The sequence below is a fragment of the Azolla caroliniana genome, unplaced genomic scaffold (assembly GCF_043228905.1).
Source record: "Azolla caroliniana isolate FFs.n. ecotype wild unplaced genomic scaffold, voAzoCaro1.0.p SCAF_27, whole genome shotgun sequence".
NCBI lineage: Eukaryota > Viridiplantae > Streptophyta > Polypodiopsida > Salviniales > Salviniaceae > Azolla > Azolla caroliniana.
The window spans coordinates 148473-167796 of NW_028230462.1; the positions used below are offsets into that span (position 1 = coordinate 148473).

A 19324-nucleotide genomic window follows, 5' to 3' on the forward strand; every position below is an offset into this window, starting at 1 on the left:
TATTACCGTAATAGCTGCGTAAATCAAAGCGGATACTGGAGTGAGACCCTCCGTTACGTCAGGTAACCGAGTATGCAATCCCATTTATGCAAATTTTCCAATAGCGCCGACAAGGGGTGAGATACGAATAACAATTGTGGCATAAAATCCCGTATTACGAGAAAGAAAATAGTGATTGGGTTCAGAGAAAACACTAGCACAAGCGAAAGTAGTAGGAGAGTCTACTACTTAAGAGGGAGTGGAACGACCAATAATCCCGAGGGCTGATCCGGAATCACCTACTCAATTGACAAGCATAGCTTTGATAGCTGCTTTATTAGCTTAAAGTCATGCGAACCGAAAATTAATCGACAAATATAAAACGGGACCTGCTCCCTCCCGTCCTGGAAGTAATTAAATGAAGTTATCTCCAATAACCAACATTAGCGTAAAAGAGGTAGAGATGGGTGAATAACACATGAATCAGGGGCTATGCGGATCCTCGGACATATATGAAATGAGATAGAGATAAACCAAGCTACTGACGAATGTCACCACAATTGACATAACTACAGTCGGACTATCGAACACCGGGTCGGAAGTTACTTCACCGGGCCTTTCCCTCTGCAAATCAAGCGAGCTTGTTTTTTATCCGTACCACAACGCGTTCGCCCGAGTGGCATAATCAAGTGCTCTCCGAACCGTGTAAGATGGTCGCCCATCACACGGCTCACCAACTTGGGATTACGGTTAGTAGAGGGATAACTTCTTCTTCTTCCGTGTGTCCAGGAAGAACAGGAAGGTCCCACCCGCGTCTCATTCGAGTGTACGGCATCTGCCAACTTAGGCCCCTTCCCTTCTGTTGATTCAAGCGGCGCTTCCCGGTTGGTTGTTTTTGCCGATCGAAGAGGCGGGTACTGTGGGCCCTCTGCCCCACGCATTTAACCAGCAGCTGGCGAATGTATGGTTCACCGGTTCCACCGAATACTCTCACTTGTTGAAGCACAGTGCGCTTGCCAATGGTGTGTGTGCTGTCCTTATCGGACTCAGGCCTTTCCTTGTCCAGGCATCTGCGCCCTCTTGCTGCGCATGTGCGAGGGATGCGCCTTATCCATAGCCTGTATTGCGGCCGGCGTGGAGGTGTACATATACTTTGTATATGGGACCTCGCCTGACGCTAGCCGGGATCCCTTCTCCACCGATCTGTAGTTCGTGATCCGTAAGCCTCACCTGTGTCTTGGAGACACGGTCGGGAGCCGCCAAGGGAGGGCGGGCAGTTTTCGGCGGGCGGAGTCCAGTAGGCCCCTTTCTCGACATGCTATGAGGCTCTAGGGGAGGAAATTATCCCATAGAGTGAGTCGAGCCCGTCTCGCCACGGAGCAACAGCAGCGTCCGGATAATCTATCTATCCGGCAATTCATCCGGTGGCTTCGCGGTCGCCAAGGAAGCCCCGGGAAGCATCGAACATCTCCAAGGAAATCCATGGAGCAATCTTTATATAGCAAGCACTGGCTCCCAGTGCGACTTCATGAAAGACGGTCAGGAATAAAATGAAAAAGAATGAAACGCACGTGATGGTTACTATAGCGGTTCCTTTCGACCCTGGAAAACGACCAGAAGCACCTGCTACAAAGCTACCAGGCAAGGACAACGATACTATTGGTAAATACGTACTCAATGAATCCTTTCTTTCTTGTTTTTGGTATTCATGGCAGTTTGTCCAGAATGGAAACGCAAAGCGTTTTTTCTTTTACAGAATGCGCACTTATATACAAAATTCTTTCACGTTGAACCGATAACTCGACCCTGCCGGTTACTAGAAATACTACCGCATCCCGCCAAAGGCCCGGAAACCCGCAAAGCTCCTAAGCCCGTAAAGGCGGCATTAGGTAAAGGGAGTTCGCGCTAGTTGGTATCAAGTCCCGGTCCGCAGGGTAGCCTTAAGGGCAAGGGCGGGAATGGTTTCCTTTGGTTCCCCGCGCGCGATTGATTGATTGATTGTTGGATCCTCTTATATTGCTAATGGTGGTATCCCGAATGAATTCGGAACAAAACATATCGTCAGAAACTACCTAGCGACCTGGTTCCTGACTACGACAAGTCCTGGATATTAGTAAATGATGACCAGCTTCTTTTTTTCTAACAATAAGAAATTGGCGGACTAGTAACTAGTCTTGGCCAACAACCTAGCACGCACGATGAAAGCCCGCGGAGAACAATTTTTTAGTAATAGAAACAGCAGTGGCTATTTTGGCTCACGTAGCTCAAAGGATAGAGCATTCCTATGTACCACCCGGGTTGGCGGGAAACTAGCCGGTTCGAGTCCGGTCGTGGGCTGGTGGGAGGAACAAGCAAGAATGGTTCAATACGGCGTCTAACAGGCAAATCAAGAATTTCACTTCGAATCCTGGACTTTAGCACCTTGCTGTTTATGGTGTTTCATGATCAGTATCGGAAACGAATGGAGAAGCGGTAGAACGTGCGGAACCGCATATTGGATTATTCTAGTGCGGCATGAAGCTGCTGGCGCCGAGTCGGCCGGATGAAAGCCGTTAGCGATGCTCCGCTTGTTCCCTGGCACGGGCGGCGCGCGAAGGCAACTTCCGCGTCGTAAGCACCGAGTTCGGTTTGTCGAGCAACTCAAGTGAGGCGAACCTAAAAAGGGAAGGAAGGGAGAAGGTCGTAAAGGTGGCCTCGTTATCTGTATCAGAGGTCAGAATAAATGAGTGCGGGAGAACCTGCCGTCCTCTACTTCCGATTTTGGTTATCTCACGAGCGAGCCAACGGTTCCCCGGGGGTTCTCGGAAACAAGAACGCGTTGGCGGGTCCTGGAGTGCCCGTCAAGAGCGCACGCGCATACCCCGCGGGGTAACTATTACGACCAGCACCCTCCGCATTTCGGCACAGTGGAACGTGTAACCGGCCCGAGGTTTCGTTTCAACTTACACTTGTTTCATGTTGGGATGGGTAGACCAACTGCCTGCCCGCAAGGGACAAACTAAATCCTCAGGTCGGGTGGGATGGCACTACTGGCAAATACTGTCTGGCAAAGACGCAGGCGCGAAGCGTGGTAGGCCCGCTAGCGTTTTTTTTGCTTGCCGAAAGCATACAAGAAAAGCCGGGACGGGAACCGACGAAACTACAGAAACGTAACCAAGCAAGCGGTCGAGCCGGGAGGGCCGGGTCATTTGACGGGAATGAGGAGGCCGATTTCTTCTGTTCAAGCTGCCTGCTGGAGAAAGGAGTGAGAATGAGGAGCCGGCCTTACCGCCGTGGCTAGGCCCACGGGTTGGTTCCTCCGGGCCCAAGGCCAGGGCCTTGGCGGGTTTACGGTGCGACGACAGGCGGCGGGCGCTGCCCACAGGGAGGATAATTTGCTTTCCCCCTCCCTCCAAGGGAAGTATCCTCTTTAACAACCAACAGAGGGACCCTGGAAGAGAGTTACGAAACAAGGGGGCGGGCAGCAATCCAATCGTACGCGCATAAGCTACCAAACGAGATACGTTTCACCAGCGAATGAACGCTGGGCCGCTGAACCCCACCTGACCTATAAAAAATGGCGCGAGCCGTATGCGGGGAGACTTGCACGTACGGTTCCGTTGGGGGGATCCGGCCAGCGAGGGACCGACGCCTACCCAACTAGGGGCACGGAAAAATTAATCGAGTATAAAACGTATTTCTAAGCTTTACCTCATTCTGATCGTTTGGAGGGCGACCGTGAAAAGTCACCGAATGAAGTCCTCCTGTGGGCACTGCAAAAACCCACGGCAGAGCGGATATTACTAATCGACGTATAGGATATGACGACGGCAACAGCATGTCATAAAAGGAGATAACCGGGAATAGCCAACTCTTAGCGTATCTCCAACTACACTCTTGAGTGGCAGTTGAACGGGGAGTATCGTGAATGCGAGATGCCAGCGGAACGATCAGCCGGACGTGTTGGGCAGCGCCGGGCTTTCTCCCTACCGCGTCTCTCCCTGTGTGTTGAGGATCCAAAGCGAGTGCACCGGGGATAAGGGAAACTGGGATTCAATATGGGCATAGCAAACATCTGAAGCGTAACCACACACTCACACGACCTTTGCCGCTTCACCCGGATGAACCGCTAGAGAAATAGGAGCATTCGGTGAAACCGGTGAACCGCACTTCCGGATAGATGTGTGGGACAGAGGGCTCATAGTACCTGCCTACCTTCTGCTTCGGGAACCGTGTAAGCATAGGGTGCTGCTAGTGTCGCAGAAGGGAAGGGAAGGGAAGGGAAGGGAAGGGAAGGGAAGGGAAGGGGCCTAAATTGGCGGACAGACCGACGCCGCACACTTGAGCAGCGCCGGGGGAAGCGGCCGAAGAAGCGGTTTTCATCATCCGGCAGAGTTTGTGCCAGTCGGAACGGGAATTGGCCAGTCAACCCCACACCCTTCGAAGATGTTGCCAGAATGACTTCCAGGGTCCTTCCGTCCTGGCCAGAGCACGGCTCAGCGCCTTCATGATGAACCGGATGAAAAAGGGGTTGGCGGGTTTGATGAACCGCTTTATCTCCCTCCCAATTCTGCTGTTTGCGAGGTAAAGAAGCGCTTGCCGCGCCCCGCACTCTCCCCAGCCCTTCGGGCCTTCGACCCACGTTCGCTGCTTTTTTGTTGACTTCACAAACGAAGGCTCTAGTCCTGATGTCATCTAAATGCTCATGGGCAGGAGTTCTTTGGCGAGGCGGAAACTAAACCATGATAACGCTTCGGGTAACTCAAGTTGGAGAGCCGTGTGATGGGTGACCATCCCGCACGGTTCAGAGAGCACTTGTGTATGTGATGCGAGTGAACGTGTGCAACACAGCAGCAGCACAGCTGGCATCGAGTAACTTTCAACCCTATCTACGTTCCCATGATGGCCTAAGAACACGCTTATCCTTCAGCTGTAGAGAGACCTTGCAATTGTGAGGTACCGTTATGAGCTTAATATATATGAGTGTTATTTTGTGAAACAACTTGAATCCCAAATTATTTACCTGCTTTAACTATTTATGTCATGGACGTGGGAGCATCAACTCTGTCTCCGTGGGCTTCTGAAGAGCGAGAAAAACTTTTGGAATCCTATGAAAGGGTCTCGGGAGCTAGGATGTACGCTAGTTATATATGACTAGGTGGAGTGGCATAAGATCTGCCTCTGGGCTTGAGTGGAGACACTTTTTCATTCACATAGTAATTTGCTTCTCGTATTGACGAATCGGAGGAAACGCCGACCAACAACCGTATCTGGAAATAATGATTAGTGGATATCGGTACCGTCACTGCATAGTAAGCTTTGGATCGGGGATTCAGTGGTGTAATGTTAAGAGGTTGTGCGACATGAAGACATCGATAGCAATATGGGGGAGGTTCCCATCGGGCAACGGTTCTGCCTGACCTTGCTCAAGCACGCTTTGACTGTAAAGACTTGGTGTGAAGCCTTGAGGGCAACGTCCCTCAAGATGGGGGCTGGGGTGAGCTGAAGAGGGGACAGCGTAAGCAAATGTGTATAAGCCTAGTAAAGCATGACCGAGGCAAGGCTAGGGCCATCTTCGACTGGTTAGTCTGACGGACCGTGAACGGATTCGCCTTTGGCCTCTGGGCACGTCGAAACCGCATGGGTTCACCGGGGTAGAGCACAGTCCGCCGAAATCGGCATAGGTTAGATGCCATTGATGGAACATGGTAAGCCCATATTCATCTGTGCGTCCGTAAGGGCTAGGCATGTAACGAGGTATGGGTGGAGAAAGACCCGAAAAGCAAGGGCCGAGCCTGCTTAGATAAGAGTACGTGACCTGACTTTTTGAATCAAATTGAATTGAAAGGTGGTAAAGTGGCACAAATCGATTAATTGAGGGAAGCATAAAGGCTTTAAGCAGCAGCACAGAGGGGCAAAGCAGCGCTCTAAGAAAGATGAACAACCTGCCGCCTTTTTTCATAAGATTGTGACGGTACGGAAGTATGGAGATCTAGAAAGAAATTGGCGGACTAGTAACTAGTCTTGGCCAACAACCTAGCACGCACGCACGCACGCACGCACGCACGCACGATGAAAGCCCTCAACCTACGCGCGCGTCGGAACTACATCCCTTTTGTTTGTTTGTTTGTTTGTTTGTTTGCTACGGATGTAGCGCGCGTTCTGACTCCACTGGTCACGGTCGCTCTCCGCCCGCCGCGGGCCACGCGGTAAGTGGCCTGAGGCAAGCAAAAAGATTTTTCTGTTTGTGCTGGCGGAAAATGAGCCAGCCGGATCGCCGCCAATCAATCCAAAATCTGGTGCTATGGACGCTCACGCATGAACCAGGAATGCCCTTCATCTCCAAGTGCCTGCAGACGCGTTACAGGGGCGGGCCTCTGGGAATGCATTCGAGCCGTATGAAGGGAAACTTTCACGTACGGCTCAGAGGGGGGGAAAGCCCTAGAAGGGGCCTACCTATCCCAACCGGGAGTATGCTGGGATTTGTGAAAAGCAGCACCTCACGATGTTCATGACTAATCGGATTCCGATGTACTAGTGGGTACCAGGGGAGATCGCCACGATCGTTATTGTATTCGCATTGAAGAGACGTGATAAAGTATTTGAATCATCGTATAACGTCCTAATTAAATGCTCAGCGGCACGATTAAAGCCGATGATCGTAAGCCATGTCCTTCATCATGACCTTAAATGAAATAATCTATGGAATCTCCAATTCACCATTTCAAACCTTATACAGAAGGGTTTTCTGTACCAGCTTTTTCTATCTATACTGTAGCTGAAGTACTTAAAGGAGAATCTGGTGTGTTCTCAGTCAGTAATGGAACTAATCGTCTTTATTGTTGTAAAATAAGAGCACCTGGCTTCGCCTATTTACAAGGACCTGACTTTACGTTCAAAAATCACATGCCAGCAGATGTGGCCACCATCATTGGTACTTAAGATACTGTGTCTGGAGAAGTGGATAGATGAAACTACTTAAAGCAGCACGCACAAATAGGAAACCCAAAAAATAAGATGCAGGTGAGAAGAGGGATACCCTTGTAGATCTGGGAAATAAAGATGATAAAGAAAGAAAGAATAGGTGCATGCTGGCCCAAGTAGGCACGCACGCACGCACGCACGCACGCACGCACTTCGGGATGGGGGCTTGATGAATCCCCCATCCCAACCGGAGGTATGGCTGAGCGGCTTAAGGCATTGGTTTGCTAAATCAACATACAATCTTCTTGTATCATGGGTTCGAATCCCATTTCCTCCGAGCGAGTGCGAAGCACGAGCGATGCGACAGTGACGTGATGGAAGAAACCCATACATTGCTTTTTGGGAATGCGGCAGTGGCCTGCCGGGAGAGACCTAGCCGGTAAGGGAGTGCTAGTTTTTGCTTCTTTTCTTTTCTTTTCTTGCGCGCTTGCTGCTTTTAAGGTAACATCAATGCTGCTTTAATAACCAGTAGTGCAAGTTCATTTGGACGGACAGCGGGAAATGCGATCAATAACACGTGGAGTTGGGTCTGCGGGCAAGCAAACATTCCCCCGCACAAGTAGATTGAATAGGAGTTGGCCGGCTTCTTTTTTTCTAAAATAAATTCCGATTCGCTAGAGAGAGATCAATTGCTTGCTTGCTTGCGGGGTGGAGTAAATGGCCAACTCGTCAGGCTCATGACCTGAAGACTGCGGGTTCAAACCCTGCCCCCGCACTACATGTTGTCAACAGTAAAAAAGCAAATGAAGATTATTGTATAATAATCCATGCTTAAGAATGGGAAACTAACGTGACTATTCATATTGTCAATTCGTTATCATTCGTGTTGTCAATGAGACGGTGACATTCCAATGAAGCGGTTTTCATCATCATGAAGGCCTTCATGCATGCATGAAGAACCTGTTTGGTTTGATGAACATGCCGGTTCATCATGCTTGCTGTTTAAAATACTCGTTAGGTGGTTCCGCTTTTCTTTTGGGGAAGGCGTGCGTTTCAGGCTTGCAGGGAAAAGTGCCATTTCCGAGTTCAAAGATTGCTGCTTTAAAGTGGAAAGAAAAGTGCAAAGCATCTTCTTGCCAGTGATTCATCAAGATTGCCGCCGGCTCGGTTTAAAGTGAAAAGAAAAGTGCTGCTTTGCTTTGCTTTGCTGGATTCGCAGATTATGGCCAGAAGATGATATTGCCTTCTTGCATGATCCTTCTGAATTTTACCAACGGAATTTCGAAATTCCAGCATTCAATTCTTTCCGCAATCTGAGCCGCATTAAAGATTATCGTATAATAATCCATGAATATTCAGGCCTTCTTGAAAGTTCAAAAGAAGAACTTTGGTTTGGTAGCCATTTATATTACACTTTTTACTTAATAACCACCTGCGAATTGATGACATCCTTGTGAGGTTGGTAGCGATCGAAGGCTAAGTACCAGCTGTATTTGCACTTTCCCTGCTTGCTTGCTTGCTTGCTTGCTTGCTTGCTTGCTGTTCGGCGCCCGCCGCTTTTGTCGTTAGCACTCTTTTGTTCATTAATCAAGCGTTTCGTTCCGTCCGGGCATCTTTGTAAGACGTGAAACACCCGATCCCATTCCGACCTCGATATGTGAAAAGCGTTTTCTGCCATATGTACTGATAATTTTCGGGAGACGTGGTTCGACAGCCCGGACCCTTTCAAATCGTATATGCGATTGCCTAAAGGTCAGATGCGAATCTGATATCAGCCAGAAACAATGAAAAGGCGTACGACAACGCAAAAAAGCAAGCTATGGATGTGAAGACAGATTAGAACGGTAAACACACAATACCAATGATGCGTAAATCCCTGGCTGGCATGCATTATCGGAAAATCTGTTCCTCAACTCTTACGCTCGAGAGAGCTAGGGAACTTGTCAGGGAAATCTAAAGTGTTTAGTTAAACGAGACGCTAAGAAAGGAGGAAGGACGAAGCCCTTCTTGCTTGCTTGCTTGCTTGCTTGCTTGCTTGCTTGCTGCGGATTGTACAAACTTCGTATCGCACAGCACGGAAAGAGAACTCAAGAGCGTAAAGGAAAAAACAGAGGATGCAGGGTCATTTGGTAGACGTTTTCGTCGAAACAATGAATCCTCTGTCCAAGTACTCGACCAATTCTTTCCGCGCTTCTTCCGCATTTTACAAACGTCCGAAGATTATTGTATAATAATCTATGCGGGCTTCTTTTTGTCTCGGTTTTAAGCAGTCACAGGTTGAGTGGCGATCGCAGAACACTCATTAAGATTTTGTACGGTGTTCGGTAGGTTCAACTCCTACTGCATCGAAAAGAATGCATTGGATGGATGCCTGGGCATTGAGAGGGAAGGACGCTTCCAAAGGCGAAAGGCCATGGGGAGATACCGTCTGTGATCCATGGGTTTCCAATCGGGAAACCGTATCCAAGCTTGCCGGGCATGCCGTGTGCTGCGGCTCTGCCTCGGACTTGAGAAACTTAGCGAACTGAAACATCATTGTAGCTAAAGGAAAGGAAATCAACTGAGACTCCGTTAGTAGCGGCGAGCGAAAGCGGATTAGGCAAAGAAAAGGGAAGGGGCCCCAGCCCAGAAGGGCCGCTTTCCCTGGCCCCGTGCGGGGGAGAACTTGCAGTAGAGGGAAGGGTGGGAACCCTTCCTCAAGGAATTCTGAAAAGGTTGGAAGATCTGGCCAAAGAAGGTGATAGCCCCGTAGATCTTTCCTGGCAAGTTTGATTACCATTACAAAACGCGGATACCGTGTTTGAATAATGATCGCTTTACGTGACTAAGGGGGACCACCCCCGCGCCTAAGTATTCCTCAATGACCGATAGCGTACCACAAGTACCGTGAGGGAAAAGTGAAAAGACCCCGCCGTATGCCGGGAGTGCAATAGAAAACCTGAAATCCGATGCAAACTATCAGTCGGAAGAGCGAAGCTGAGAAAATGCGGCAAAGCCACTAATGTTCGATGGAACGCATACGCGAAGCTGAGAAAGCGCTGTAGCTTTCGGAGGCAAAGCCACTAATGTTCGCATACGCGAACCCTTGAGCGAAGCTTCGCGTTGTCGGCTCTCGCTTTAGCACTTTCCACCCTAACGGCGTACCTTTTGCATAATGGGTCAGCGAGTGAATGGGAACAGCGGCTTAAGCCATTAGGTGTAGGCGCAACGAGGTTGAATCTTCGGCGTTGTTTCTATTTGACCCGAAACCGATTGATCTAGCCACGAGCAGGTTGAATCGAGCTCTCCACAGAGGCCTTGGAGGACCGAACTCACGTATGTGGCAAAATACGGGGATGACTCGTGGCTAGGGGTGAATCAAAGAGCTACGACTCCGCCGTTCCTTTGTTGAAGTCCGAAGGACCACAAGAAGAGGGAAAAGGAGTCCTCCTCTGGCCTTTCGCCCCACAAGCGTGCGAACGCTTTTTCAATAACTGGCTCATAACGGTGAAACCAGCTTACCCTTTGAGAGTAATGGCCACACCGTGGGAAGTCGTGAAAGCTTCTCTCCCTTTATTGCGGTCGAGTGCCCCAGCAAGCAAGCAAGCAAGCAAGCAAGCACGCCCTCAACGACGAGGAATAAAGCGGGTCAGGCCCCAAGATGAAAGCAGGTCAAGTTTGGTAGGCGGTTAGCTAACGCCAACCCGGGTTCAGCAAGCAAGCAAGCAAGCAAGAATGCGCCAGGATAGGTGCCCCGGGACCAACACTTAAACAGTCCAGGGTCCCACCACCAAAAGGTCTTGTTCCCACTGTCCTCGTTGCTTTATCTCGTATTCCAGAACCACCTTGTTCTTAGGGAATCTCTCTCGTAGCTACGAGCTAGCTCATTGACCCCGTAACGACTGATTCGAAAGATGAGAGCATGATTGTTAATGCCAACACGCCGGTTCTCACTCCCTTCGGCCGAATCCATCTCGAACCAAAGGTTGGTTCTCCGGCCATATGCACCAGTGTATCGAGAGCTGCTGCTTTTCAGCGAAGAAAAAAACTAAACTTTAGACGGGCTTCGTGATGTTTATGCTTTTTCATTGGAGCATCTATGAACATGTGAACACTGCTGCTGGCCCGACTGAAATTCACTTACGTAACCTTCTAGCCGAGGTCAATTTTGTCACTGAGATTGTTGTTCTAGCTAGGCCTTCTTGCTCTCTGGAGCCAAGTGAAGCGCAGTGATCATTGGAATGCAAGGCCATGAACATGACGTAAGGGAAGGCCGAATCCATCTCGAACCAAAGGTTGGTTCTCCGGCCATATGCACCGGTTCATCGTAACCGTTCGAGAGCGAAAAAAAAAACTAAACGCAGAAGCTAGACAATTGCTACGCGGCCCAACAAGAAAAGAAAAGAAGCGGATTGACGTGGCCGCAGTCATTCGACCTCCCCATGCTATCTGAGTGGATGCACCTCACCCTTCCACTGGCTATGCGGGGACTGGACCAATGTGATCTCGCCTTGACGTTGGCGGTCCGGCTTATGGAGAAGAGACCAACTGTGGTGTGGCCTTCTCCAACCAAGAGTCACACCAAAATGAAAATATTGCACTTGTGCCCGTTAGTTGACCGCGTTTCCAGCTAACGTTCCTTGTCATTGCGAACGACACCCTATTCATTCATTCATTCATTCGTTCGATCGGGGAATAAATCGCCCGCCCTTCATGCTGAATCCGCGTGTCTGCGTGTGGAAATCGCAGCGGCCTAATCGTTCGTACGGTTCTTCGAGGAAGAAATAAATCTATCCCTGCATCCCAACTACGAATAAGAATCAATCAGAGTTCTTTCGATTTTCTTTACGGAAACGCGGAAAGCCAGCCCATCGCCGCTTTGTTTGCGGTCGACGAGACAAAGCGAAGGCCTTCATTGCATTGCATTGCATTGCATTGCTGCGACTTGTTGAAGAACCAACCTTTAACTCCCATGCATATGGAGGAGAGAGAAAAAGGGAAAAAACCGAACAGACTTAGAAGTCGTTGAAAGGAATATTTGAGCATGATTCTTTCGCGCTTCTTCTAGAGATCTTTCCTGTTAACGCAACTATTATTTTGCCCATTCATGGAGTTTTGTTTAGTACTTTCAAATAATATGATTATCTACTGCTAGTATGTAACGTGGGTTGGCTCGGTTTACCTAGTGTTATGTGCCTAGGAAGGCACGTTCTGGGATGCGGGGGTTGAAAGCCATCGCTCGGATGGACTCCCTAACTGGCAGGGATCGGACTGCTGCCAAAAACCATAGCATGGGGACTATCCGCTCGCCGCAGGGCTAGTCGTACGCAACAGGAGCAAGGTAACTCCCCCAGTTTGTAGAATGTTCCGGGAGGCACTTGAGTCCGAACGCTATTATTCATGTGCGACCAACCCTCCGAGAGTAACTGTAATAAGCAGGTTCTGTGTACGCAGTACCAAACGGCGAGTCAACTACCAGACGCGCAACCTAGGGATCACCCGAATGGACTCTATAAAGATTGACTTCAATATAAGTAGAGCATAGCCGCCCAATCCTTAAAGATCGAGGCTTTGCTGGCCCGTACGGGTGAAAGATCCTGTCGTAATGTACTCCGGAAATTACACCAGGCAACCCAAGTCGAGCATGCGACAATGCCCCCATGAAGAGCTCCGAGGAAAGGGAGGTAGATGATAGTGTGATATTCTGTAAACGGACACGCAGAAGCGTCCCCGACAGGTGTACTACACCTAGCGAAAAAGAAAGAAATCGTACGTGGTGGGATAAGCGAATTAGGAGAATGCAGTTGACAGACTGGGAAATTTCCCGACCGAATCTCATATGAGACAACTGGAGTAAGCTGCTTGCTGCTTTGGGGCTGGCTACTTCTACAGCCGAGGAACCGGCGGACGATGGAACCTTAGCAAATGGAATGGGCGAAATGGAGATACCTACTCCTGTGAGTCATAGAGAATATACGCTCCGGAACTTGCTCTCCGACCTATACAGTGGTGGTAAGTAGGTCACTCTTGTAGTCAGACTAGCAAGTCGAGCCGCTCGCAAACAAAACTTCTCCAGCCAAGCCAAGCCAAGCCAAGCCAAGCCAAGCCAGGATTGTCCTAAACGTAAGCCCTGGACACACAACAATAGACATTCTATACTTCCCCCAACAAGCAAGAAAGAAGTGGATAGCTACGCTTGACTCGCTGAGCAAGATGCATTGCGACTGGATTCCCCCCTGACGAGCCTCACTATAAGTCCTAGAGTAGTGCGGTATGGTAAAGCAACACGGCTAGCCTTCCAGAGACCCGAACTCGCTGAAAGCCAAATGGAGCCAGCGGGACTTCCGTAGTCAAATAATCGTCCGGGAATCTTTGGTTCAAAATACGGACCTTCGGCCTTCTTTCGTAGAGTGAAGGGCGTGGGTGAAACTTTTGCTGAATGAAGGACACAAGCAAGGTCGGTTGGTAATTTTGAAGCGAACTCGCGTCTAGACATAGTAAATAGAACTTGAATTCAGGCAACTAAGCCACGTACTCTGAACACATAAACCAGTGTTCGATTTGAAAGGTTCGCTTGTTCCCGTAAATCTCCAGCAGAAGTCATCACAAACGAGCCACATGCGGGGAAACTTGCACGTGTGGTTCTGACCAGAGAGGGAAGACCTACCCCATCGGTTTCTAATAACCATCGTACCGGTCGCCGCTGGCGCACCCATAACGTTTGCTAATCTACCATATAATAATGGTATGAAAGACAATTCGACATATTTTCGCGAAATATTGCCACTATTAAGTACGGCTAGTACTATTGTTACGTGTTTGGATTATTTTAAACGGGAGAGGTTGAATGCTTCTGAATCCATTGTATTAACTTTACCTTCCACTCGCAGTATGCCTTTCATGGTCTTGGCCTGCGATTCAATTGCCATGTATTTAGCTATCGAGCCTTAAAGTTCATGTTTTCATGTGATCGCAGCCTTGAAGAGAGACTCTGAATTTTTCATGGAAGCCGGCCTAAAATATTCTATTTCAGGTGCATTCTCCTCCGGAATATTATTGTTTGGGTACGACTGGCCAACTACCGATATAGGCAGCGATGGCGACGAGCTATGCCTTAATTTCCGATGTGCGACATCTCACTGGTTGGGATAGAGATTCTCCTGGTCTCATTCCATGGCGGCGGAAAGAGTCCTCGGCGTAAAGTTAAGATTAGAAGAAGTAGAGCGAAAGAAATATACTTGGAGGAGGGTCCCGAGAGAGAGTGTAACCCAGCAAGGACAACGGGAGGGTGCGAAGAAGCCCAATACTTCAACTAAAGGAGCGACCTTAGTTGGTTCACTAAACCCCAACCCAGCGCTACATGTTCTCCTGGGTCCCGCCGAGGATCCCTCAAGTGCCCTTGTCCCGACTTCTCCCGGGATAGGCGTTATCGAAGACAAGCCAGGAATGGCCGAAGTAAGTGGACACCCACCTTACCGGTTAGAGAGGCCCTCTTTAAGACATTCACCAAAATGTTCACAGGGGCTAGGAACACTCGATCGTAGGAACTTCCGTACACCACTTACGGATCGCTCCGGGGTACGCAACAACCTTGACCAAATCTACCAAACGAATCAGGCCTTCGGCCCCGATCACGTGCACTATCAGCTTTATCCAATACATGGTCTTGGATAAAGATTTGCTGTTTACTGCTTACGGAAACATCCGATGATCACACCCCACCCCTGCCACGGGAAATTATTCAGAACTTCAATCTTCCGAGAAGAGAGAGAAAGATTCGTAAAACTTTTCAGTCAAACAAGATATTCGATCCACTTATATAGATATATCTATGTACATATGAATATGTACGTATTCTTTGCTCTCTATTTTGTAGAACCTTCGTTCTTCAAACCAACCTTGCGGCGGGCCGGGCCGGGCCGGGCCGGGCCGGGCCGGGCCGGCGGCGTTCTCCTATTAAATCATTCCCACGATACGGGCAATATGATACTGGCATTATCAATGTGTTAAGCGAGGAAAAACTGAAGATGGATTGGCTCTCAGCCAGCCAGCAGCAGAGTTACAGAGAGCGCCGCCCGCGCGCGGACCTTCTGATGGCCTACCTCGCCCCTAGACGAAAGGGCAACCATCTACACCTGAAATACTGTCGACAGTATTTGCTTGCGGCGGAACAACAAAAAAGAGTGCAGTCTCCCGCTTAACCGGAATTTGATAAGGTTTCGCAAGACACTTCAACATATACCTGACGTTAGCAAGGGGGAACCAAGGTTTCTGCCTCGGTTCCCCCGGCAGGCAGGCATTCTCGGAACGCCCGCATGATGAAAACCGCGCCGATGAAGCCGCTTAATGAACGATGCCCGGATGAAGCGGTGGGTGCGCAGGACCAGTGGAAATCCATCGTGTCCGCAGCGAAGGCGCCGCAGAGCGACCCGATTATTAGATACTTATAGGTTATAAACCGTAAGCCTTCAGCCTTATGCAAATACCATCATGAACAAGTGGTCCTTAGAACAAGGTGAGAATGGGGGGAGAGCTACTAGAGGCGTTCCTTCTGCCGGCCTTCCCTTCAGTTGAGTGGCTGAAGCCCCGCCCCTGGCTGGTAAGCGCTATGCGCCATTCCTTTAACGTAATGAACGTTGAGGGCGCGCGCGCCCCCGATGCGATGCCCGCAGTTTTATTTCCAAAATGAAGATCGAGGTGGAAGGCCTCATAATGAGATAGGTTCAATAGTGTCCGTGCAAGCCGTATGCAGTGAAAGTCGCACGTACGGTTACGAGGGGGTTCGCGTCTATACGTGGAGTGTGGATGGGAGCCTATGTCGCCCTATTTGTTCTATGATCTATGGGTCTACTGGAATCACTAACTTTGAAGAATCAGCCAAGACTTTCACTGGATATGAAATCACTTTGCTCAGTGCTCAATCTAGTGGTATCTTTATGGGGATCCCATTCATTGCTGTAGGTTTCTTATCCAAGATTACTGCAGTTTCTTTTCGAGCGGCCGTAAGACGGCCTGTGGGTACCGGCAGATTGCGGCCAATCTCAGTACTATCGGGGCGCCTTATGTTATGCTGCTGGAGCGTGGAACCCATCACTACCTCGTAAGAGCGTGAGACTATAGCATGTTACAAAAGCGCGGTTGGGGGCTAGGAGGTGAAGGGCACCGCGCGAACTCTTCTATAGTGTCACACGAGAGAAGCCCGCCCGCCTGGCGAATCGAAGTTCCAGTCAACTGGCCACCTGGTTAACCTGTGCCACAAGCAAGCACAGTGGAAACGCGTTGGTGTGCTTCCTGCCTGTCGAGATTAAGCAGCGACAAGGTCTAGATTGGAGGAGCTGGAAACAGCTGCATGAAAGCCGATTACTCAACTCAACCCCTTGCTTGGCTTGGGGACAATTAACGAAACGATATCCCGAGACACCAAAACCATAGGCTGTATCGGCGAGATCCAACGGTGAGCTAGATCCCCGGCTGGAAGTCATAGGACCTTTAGTACCCACTGCCGCATTCCGTGCGTGCCACTTCGGCCTTTATGTTACAAGCCGGCAAGAAGAGCGGCTCGAAAACCTGCCTGAAGGCGGGGAAGTGGGGCACAGCAAACGCTCCTTCACCTCATTCCGTTCAGGAAAGGGATAACCAGGAGCGCGCCGCGCGGGTCTTTGACCCCGAACAAAGCCTTTGGCCTTTGCTCGCGGAGCGAACTAACAAATTTCATTCTTTCAAGGAAACCTGCCGGATGGTAGTACGCCATCTTCACCTGCGGCGGAGAAAACCAAAGAAAGCGCCTTGTTCTCTTCTCGGCCTGAGAAAGCACTGGCAACAACGGAAAGGAAGGGGTCTATCTATCTAATACCTGCTTTTACTGAGCAGGTTTTATCCGTCCAAAATCCACTGCCGAATTAATTCCCGGTGACCTTATCCGACAGCGTGTGGAATGGCTGAAAGCGGCGGCGGACTCTCGGGTATATCTAATCCAAGTGTTGTAGGGTTAGAGAGCCGTATGATGGGCGACTATCACGTACGGTTCGGGGAGCACTGTAGTAGGTCATTCGGGAATTCTCTGAACTCTTCGCTAGGCAAACAGCGAGTGAACGACAGCTTTCTTTGCTGCACGGCTCGGTTAATGATTTACTTTCGACCCTATATGTGTGGGCACCTGATGTATACGAGGGTTTACCTACTCTGGTTACAGCATTTTTTCCCATTGCACCTAAAATATCTATTCCTGCCAATATGTTATGTGTTTCTCCCTATAGTTTCCACGATCTAACATGGTAACAACTCTTCCTTTTCTGCAGCATCGCTTTCATGATCCTAGGAGCACTGGCCGCTATGGCCTAAAAAGAAGTAAAAAGACTTTCAGCTTATAGCTCTATTGGACATGTAGGTTATCTTTCAATCGGTTTTTCACGTGGAATCACAGAAGGAATTTAATCACCACTAATTGGTATCTCTATTCATATATCAATGATCATTAATGTATTCGCTACAGTTTTAGCATTACGTTAAACCTGTGTCAAATATATAGCGGATTCAGGCGCTTTAGCCAAAACTAATCTTATTTCAGCTATTACTCCGTCCGTTACTATGTTTCTATACGCAGGAATACTCCCGTTAGCCGGCTTTCGTAGCAAATTCCATTTGTTCTTTGCCGCCCTGAGCTGTGGGGCTTATTTACTAGCTTTAATAGGGGTAGTTACTAGTGTCATCAGTCGTTGGGCGGCCGGAAGGGGTTGCCTAGAGTCAGTGTAAGAGACCTGCAGGCAGGCAGGGTCGTGCACCGGACGCGTAGCTTACCAAAACGTCGCAGGACAGATGGAGAGAACGCATCTACGAAAGGGCAAGTGAGGGGGTGCCGCTAGGATCTCATGAACCTACCCAAGATCCTTGTATGAGTCCGCCGCTATCACTACACGAGATGAACCTAAGTTGCCGTAAATCAAAGTATCCTTCAGTGTGATGAGACTCCCAGCCAGTTACAGCGCGCGATTGCTGAAGTGCCCCCTGCCGGTGATCAGAACAACGCAAGCCGGACGAAGACAGACGGAGCAGATTACCCATATCACTGCTGCTGGGGACAGGGAACAAATCGGCATCTCGATATGATAATACAGCCCTTAGGGAATAACGGCGAAGTCCATCCAAGAGGAACAATTCGTCTTAGAAAGCGGCGAAGCGCAGAAAAGGCGTTCATCATGAAGGCCTTCATGATGAACCGGCGCGCGCGCGCGCCTTCATGCATGATGATGAAAACCGCTTCGCGCCCGCCCTACAGGCCTTATTCGTTCGTTCGTTGGCCAAGTTAATCAAGTTCGAGAGAAGAAGTGAAGCTGGCCAAGCGACAGTGTTTTCTGGCAGGTCTCCGGGAGTGCTTGCAAGGAAGAGTGCGCAAAGAAAAGATTGAAAGCGGCGTTGCTATATATAGGTAGATAGATATAGATACATCCATCTATCTATACGTATCTGTTTCTTTTTCTACCAATTGTATAGAAATGTTCCTCTCCTGATTATTTACTGCGCTCTTCCCATAGCGGGCTCTGCGATGGACGGCAGAAGGTCCATAGTACCCGCCTACCTAAAAGGAACCCCTTTGTCTTGGTTTCATTTAGGGGAAAGCACTGAGTGATCCGGTAGCCGGGAAGGGGCCTAAATAGTAAAAGCCTTGGTGAATTAGACTCTACGTATTCACTCTGCTTAACCCCCTTTTGTTGGATCCATTGGATGCGTCTGACAGAGTTCAGACAGGGGATTCGATCCTTGTGAATCTTTGGATGCATAGCTTTTTGAACAGGGCCGCAGGTGGTCTGAAGGAGATCAAACAGGGGAGGATAAGCAGGCTCGCCCCTTCCCTCGGTATCCCTCCCGCTCCCCCCGAATGAAAGGGGAGAGCCGAAGACCCTGCGGATGGGGGAGGAAAATAAGTCCTCGAGAATAAGGACCAATCTGCTGTTGAAGTGGGCATCGCTGGCTGAGAAAGCGCTATAGCTTTCTTGCTCCGCTCCTTCGTTCGTAAAGCCAACGGCGGTTCATGCGTGCGGAGTTATCTGAACCTGAACGATTCAGAACTAACATCCGAAGCAAGTTGAGTGGGTGAGCCGTATGATGGGCGACTGTCTCCCGCGGTTCTAGGGGGACTAGGTACCCTGGGACACTGGGGGTCACTCCATTTTATTATATACGCCTGGTGAAAATAATGTATTTCGATACGCCTAAAAGATGGATTCTATATAAACCAATGGATCCTGAGAAATCGTTGCTACTAGCTATTAGTTTCTCGTCGATTAGTTTCCTCTTCTTATACCTTTCTCTGCTTTTCCTAGTCACTCATGAAATGGCACGTTGTCTATGTATTCGAGTGGTCTCATTGAATCTCTTCACTTCGGGGTGGGGGTCCGCCCCCTTTTTTCCCGCCTGCTGCTTTTCGCTTTAGTTGCGGTTGTATGCCGTGGACACACGGATAGAT

At 49.5% G+C, this 19324-nt stretch overlaps 2 long non-coding RNA genes across 2 annotated transcripts in view; one reads left to right on the plus strand and one right to left on the minus strand.

The window, feature by feature from the left end:
- The first annotated feature begins 8096 nt into the window (after window positions 1-8096).
- Window positions 8097-10215, plus strand: LOC147849629 (uncharacterized). The gene is made up of 2 exons (XR_015531755.1): window positions 8097-8726; window positions 9211-10215. It is a non-coding gene; the product is annotated as an uncharacterized LOC147849629 (long non-coding RNA).
- Window positions 10042-19324, minus strand: part of LOC147849630 (uncharacterized) — a 29586-nt gene continuing 20303 nt past the window's right edge. Inside the window, exon 2 of the long non-coding RNA XR_015531752.1 lies at window positions 10042-10247. This is a non-coding gene — a long non-coding RNA (uncharacterized LOC147849630). The remainder of the gene's footprint in view (window positions 10248-19324) is intronic.